Source organism: Mus caroli, unplaced genomic scaffold, assembly GCF_900094665.2.
Source record: "Mus caroli unplaced genomic scaffold, CAROLI_EIJ_v1.1 scaffold_5487_U2_1, whole genome shotgun sequence".
Taxonomy (NCBI): Eukaryota; Metazoa; Chordata; class Mammalia; order Rodentia; family Muridae; genus Mus; species Mus caroli.
In genome coordinates this window covers 2,807-9,417 of record NW_018389709.1, presented here as the reverse complement: position 1 = coordinate 9,417, position 6,611 = coordinate 2,807, and the positions used below count along the sequence as shown (strand labels likewise).

Genomic DNA, 6,611 nt, shown 5'->3' with positions numbered 1-6,611 from the left:
GTTTTCCTGTGTCCATGTTTAGTTTCTGTTTCCCTTGATGAAAGTGTTGTGTTGAAGTCTCCCACTATTATTGTGTGAGGTAGAAGGTGTGCTTTGAGCTTTACTAATGTTTCTTCAATAAATGTGGCTGTCCTTGCATTTGGCGCATAGATTTTCAGAATTGAGAGTTCCTCTTGGAAGATTTTACCTTTAATGACTATGAAGTACCCATCTTTGTCTTTTTTGATAATTTTGGTTTGGAAGTCGATTTTACTAGATATTAGAATGGCCACTCCAGCTTTTTTCTTCAGACCATTTGCTTGGAATATTGTTTTCCAGGCTTTTACTCTGAAAAATATGGAACACTTCATTAATTTCCATATCATCCATGCACAGGAGGCATGCTAAATTTCTCTGTATCGTTCCAATTTTAGTATATGCTGCCAAAGCTAGCGCTGTTTCTACATCTTCTTATGTGCTTCCTGTTTCCAATGAAAAACATTGATCTGCACATAAAAATTGTTCTTCTTTCATCTCCAGCTTTCTGTCTCCCAGATATTGGCATACTTTCACATTGTTACACTTCCAGAAACAAGATTATGTCCTTAGAGTCCTGGAACATTTTTTGGAACAACATTCCCCCCTATTTCTTACCTCACCAAAACTCTTGACAGTGCCATCAATGGATGGCTTCCCTGTCTATGCTCTTTTGCCACAACCTCTCTGATTATCCCTAATTCTATCAACTTAACTCTGAGATTACACATCATAATCTATTTCCACTATTCTTAATTCTTATTATCTGTTTCTCTCTCTCTCTGTCACTCTGTCTCTCTGTCTGTCTCTGTCTCTGTTTGTCTGTCTGTCTTCTCTCTCTCTCTCTCTCTCTCTCTCTCTCTCTCTCTCTATCTGCCTAACTTAAAACTCTTTCAATTTCATGAACAATCTCAGAGATTCTATCACTCTAAACTTCTCTTATAAAAACATAACTCAGGCTACTTCTTTGTCTGCCTTTATCAGACCTGCTTAACCAGAACAATTCAGGTTAGATCCCCTCCCTGCACACTTGCTCTGCTCCCCAACACCAAACCTAGCTGGCCATAGTTGTCTTCTATTCCCTGGAAGTCCTTGGTCCAGCCATATATTCCCCCACCTTCATGAGACCTGTAGATGTATAACCATAGCGTTTAGGTTCCCTCCCTCTACACTGCCCCATAATACCTCTTGAGAATGTACAGCTATACAGAAGAGGGTACTGTCCTCTATAAGTCCATTATAATGAACTCCCTACCAGAGCACCTTATATTCCAACACACTGTGCACTCAGTGGCATAGTACCAAACTGCTAGTAGATATGCCCTGCCACCTGAGTTCAATTTTCCAACTAGAGATTACCTAATAGAGGGAAGCATACCAGGATCATATAGGATAGGCCCTACACCCAACACATGTTGTTTGTAATTACAACAAGAACATCTAGGGAAACTGTATTCTATAGGCCAGCATATGAACACAATCATCAAAACTCAGAGCAATATCACAACTTCAGAGCACAGCTATCCTACTACAGCAAGCATCAGATAGCTCAACAAATAGCAAAGCAAGCAAATGACCTGGAAATAGACCCATGCATTTTGTCAGATCACCACAGAGTATGGCTTGACTTGGTGGTACATTTACACAATGGAGTACTACTCAGCTATTAAAAACAATTGCTTCAGGAATTCACAAGCAAATGGGTGGAACTAGAAAATACTGTTTTTAATGAGGTAACATAGACACAGAATAATTCACATACATGGTATATACTCACTGATAAGTTGATATTGGCCCCAAAGCTCAGAATACCCATGATACTACCCACAAACCATAAGGAGCTTATGAAGAAGGAAGACTAAAGTGTAGATGCTTCAATCCTATGTGGAAGAAGGAACAAAATATTTCAGGAGATAGAGGGAGGGAGGTATCTCAGAGTGAGAGAGTAGAGGGAAGGAAAAAGAAGGGCAATATCAAGTATTGGTAAGGACAGAAGAGAAGTACAGGGGTCAGGTAATTGAATAGAAATATGTAACACTGCGCAATGGGGAATGAGAGAAGCCACGAGATTATCCCAGATACCACGGAAATGAGAGGCTCCCTGTAAACATACCAATGCCTTTACTCACAATACCCAACAAAGGGGAGATCGAACCTGCAGAGAACACCTACAGTAAGTAGGCAAAGACCTACTTTGAATCAAGAGGCCAACCAACCATCTCAAAATTTTTAATCCAGAAATGTTCCTCTTCAGAGGAAAGACAGGGAGACAAAATGGAACAGAGACTGAAGGAAAGACCATCACATCTAGGGATACATCCTTTCAGCAGACATCAAACACAAGCACTATTGCTAATGCCAAAAAGAGCTTGCTCAGAGGAGCCTGGTATGGCTGTTTCCTGGGCGGGGGTTACTACCACCAGATTAATACAGAGGTAGATATAGCCATCAATCAGACTGAGTCCAGGGAACCCCTGGAAGAACTAAGGGAAGCCCTAAAGGAGCTTAACGGGTTTCCAACCCCGTAACAATAAAAATATCAACTCACTTGACCCCCCCCCCGGAAGGATGATTGGTTTCAAACACATGTAACAGGGGATGGCCTTATGTGACATAAATGGGAGGAAAGGCCCTTCGTCCTGTGGAGGCTTGAATTTTTTCCCCCTTAGGGGATGTCAGAGCAGTGAGGCACGGATGAGTAGGTGGGTGGAGTAGCAACTTCACAGATGCAAAGTTGTGGGAGAAGAAGGGGATTGGGTTGGGGGGGGTTCTTATGTGGTATACCTGGAAATGGGGTATCATTTGAATATAAATGCATAAAATAATTTCAAATGCCCATTGTCTTAGTGAAAACTTCTGTCAATACTTCAAAGAGACCTAATACTAATACTTCTCAAACTATAAATAAAAACAGAAGGAATTTAACTTAATTCATTCTATGAAGTAGCAGTTTCACAGATACCTAAACTACAGAAGACACATCAAAGCTAGAGAACTTAAATCCAATTTCACTAATGAGTATACTTGCAAAAATAATCAATAAAATTCTTGCAAAATGAATCCAAAAGATCATTGGAAATGAGCAAGGAAAGGTTTCATCACAGGGACAGAGGGATGATCCAATATGTGAACATCCACCATCTAAATTCACTATATAAACAAATTCGGGAAGAATCAAATGATTATGTCATTAGATGCTTAAAAAAACTCTTTCAACAAAATACAATTGTACTTTACATTGGAAAGATCATGAACTCAATCCTCATACCTAAGCATAATAAAAACAATATACAGCAAGCTAATAGCCAACATTAAATTAAATGGAAAGAAACTTAAAGCCATCCCACAAAAACCAGGAACAAGAAACGGATACTCACTATTGTCCTATTTATTCAATATAGTATTCAAAGTTCTAGCTAGAAAGTTAGACAAGAAATGGACATCAAAGAGATACAAATTGGAAAGGAAGAAGTCAAGATGTCACTTTTTGTGTATGATATGACATAATTCATAATCAATGCGAAGTTTTCCACCAGAGAACTCCTACACCTGATAAACAAGTTAATCAATTAGGTGGATATCAAGTTCTCTACACAAAGGATAAATAGGCTAAGAAAGAAATTAAGCAAACCACAGATGTCACAATATTCCCAAATAATAAATAGTACCTTAGTGTAGTTCTAACAAAGCAACTGAAAGCTTTTATGACAAGATATTTATGGCTCTTGTTTTCCTTTTTTTATTGGATATTTTATGCATTTACATTTGAAATGTTATCCCCTTTTCTGATTTACCCTCTAGAAACCACCTCTCCCATTCCCTATCCTCCTGCTTCTATGAGGATGTTCCTCCTCCAACCAACCCACTCCCACCTTGGAGCCTTGGCAATCCCCTATAATGTGGAATTGAGCCTTCATAGGACCAAAGGATTTTCTTCCTATTGATGCCAGACAATACAATCATCTGCTACATAAGTGTTTGGATCTTTGGATCCCTCCATGTGTACTCTTTGGTTGGTGGTTTAATCTTGGGGAACTCTGGGGGCACCAGCTGGTTGATATTGTTGTTCTTCCTATGGAGTTGCAAGCCCTTTCATCTCCTTCAGTCCTTTATCTAACTCCTCCATTGGAGACCCTGTGCTAAGTCCAATGGTTGGCTACAAGCATCTACCTCTATATTTGTCATGTTGTGGCAGAACCTGTTAGGAGTCTCCTGTAACCAAGTACTATTATCCTTTGAAGTGCTGGATTTTGGAAAGATGTGTAAATTTGGTTTTGTCATGGAATATGTTGTTTTCTTCATCAGTGGTACTTGAGAGTTTTGATGGGTATAGTGGCCTGGGCTGGCATTGGTGTTCTCTTAATACCTGTAGTATATCTGTCCAGGATTTTCTGGCTTTCATGGTCTCTGGCAAGAAGCCTGGGGTAATTCTGGTAGGTCTATCTTTATATGTTTCTTGACTTTTTACCTTACTGCTTCTAATATTCTTTCTTTGTTTTGTGCTTTTGCTGTTGTGATCATTATGTGATTTGAGGAATTTCTTTTCTGGTTTAATCTATTTGGATTTCTGTAGTTTCTTTGTATGTTCATGGACATCTCTTTCTTTAGGTTAGGGTAGTTTTCTTCTATAATTTTGTTGAAGATATTTACTGGTCCTTTGAGATGGAAATCTTTACTCTCAGCTATACCTATAATCCTTACATTTGGTCTTCTCATTGTATTCTGAATTTCTTGGTTGTTTTGTGTTAGGAGCTTTTTGAGTTTTGCATTTCCTTTGCTGTGTCAATGTTTTCTATGCTATCTTCTGCATCTGATCTTTTCTCTTCTATATCTTGTATTCTGTTGGTGATGCTCACATTTATGACACCTGATCTCTTTCTTAGGTTTTTTATCTCCAGAGTTGTCTCCCTTTGTGATCTCTTTAGAGATTTCTATTTCCATTTTTAGATCCTGGAAGTTTTTTTTTCCAATTCCTTTACCTGTTTGGTTTTATTTCCCTATAATTGTTTATTTTTTTAAAAGGTTTATTTTTTTCCCTCTTTAAAGTCTTCTACCTGTTTACCTGTGTTCTCCTGTATTTCTTTAAGAGAGTTATTTATGTCCTTCTTAAAATCCTCTATCAGAATCTTGTGATGTGACTTTAATCCAAATATTGTTTTTCTAGTGTGTTTGGCTATCCAGGACTTGCTGTTGTGGGAGCATTGAGTTGTGATGATTCCATGTAGCCAGGTTCCTGATGGTCAGGTTCTTGCACTTGGCTTTTGTCATCTGGTTAGTGATGTGTTAGTTAGTTTTTCTGTCTCTGACTTGAGATTGTACCTCCTGCATGTCTGTATTCCTGTGTCAGCTCTCCTGGGATACCAGTTCTCCCCTGTCATTACCTATGGAGAAAGCGATGTGGAACAACCCCAGCTGGTATGTGCAGCTTTTCACTGGGAGGATCCTATCTCAGCTGCTCCACTGCTACTGTGCCCTGTGCACTACTTGCTATCCTTGCTGTAGACAGCCACTGGAATGAAAAATTCCATAGGTGTTATGTTCAGGAAAATTTTCTCTGTGCCCTGTGTTTAAGGCTTTTACCACTTTCTCCACTATTTGTTTCAGTGTATCTGGTTTTATGTGGAGATCCTTGATTCACTTAGACTTGAACTTTGAACAAGCATACAGGAATGGGTCAACTTGCATTTTTCTACATTCTGACCTCCAGTTGAATTGGCATCATTTGTTGAAAAGTCTGTCTTTTACACTGGATGGTTTTAGCTCCTCTGCCAAAGATCAAGTTACCATGGGCATGTGCGTTCATTTCTGCGTGTTCAATTCTATTCAATTGGTCTTCCTCTCTTTTTTTGTACCAATGCCATGCACTTGTTTTTTTTTTTTGTTTGTTTGTTTGTTTGTTTTATCACTATTGCTCTGTAATACAGCTTGTAGTCAGGGATGGTGATTCTCTTGGAATTACTTTTATTGTTTAGAATAGCCTTTTCTATCCTGAATCTTTTGTTATTCTAAATGAATTTGAGCATTGGTCTTTCTTACTCTATGAAGAATTGAGTTGGAATTTTGAGGGGGATTTCATTGAATCTCTAAATTGCTTTTGGAAAAATGTTCATATTCACTATATTAATCCTGTCAATCCATGAGCATGGGAGATTTTTTTTTCAGTTTCTGAGATCACCCTTGATTCGTTTCTTTGAAGACTTGAAGCTCTTGTCATACAGATATTTCACTGACTTGGTTTGAGGAATACCCAGGTATTTTATATTATTTGTAACTATTGTGAAGGGTTTCTTTTCCCTAAGTTTTTTCTAAGACCATTGATGCTTTGAGTAGAGGAAGGATACTGATTTGTTTGAGTTAATTTTATATCCTGCTACTTTGCTGAAGTTATAAGCTGTAGAAGTTCTCTGTTGGAATTTTTGGGGTTATTTGAGTATACTATATCATTGACAATTAGTGCTATCTTAACTTTGCTTTTTGTATTTGTATCCTTTTGACTTCTTTATTTTTTTAATAGAACTTCTATTAATATATTGAATACAAAGGGAGAGAGCGGGTAGCTTTCTCCAGTCCCTTCAATTTTTTCTCCATTGAGCTTG

At 38.2% G+C, this 6,611-nt stretch overlaps 1 non-coding gene across 1 annotated transcript; it reads right to left on the bottom strand.

The window, feature by feature from the left end:
- Positions 1-330: 330 nt before the first annotated feature.
- LOC115030303 lies at positions 331-433 on the bottom strand. Its single transcript, XR_003835890.1, has one exon. It is a non-coding gene; the product is annotated as a U6 spliceosomal RNA (small nuclear RNA).
- Positions 434-6,611: the final 6,178 nt, after the last annotated feature.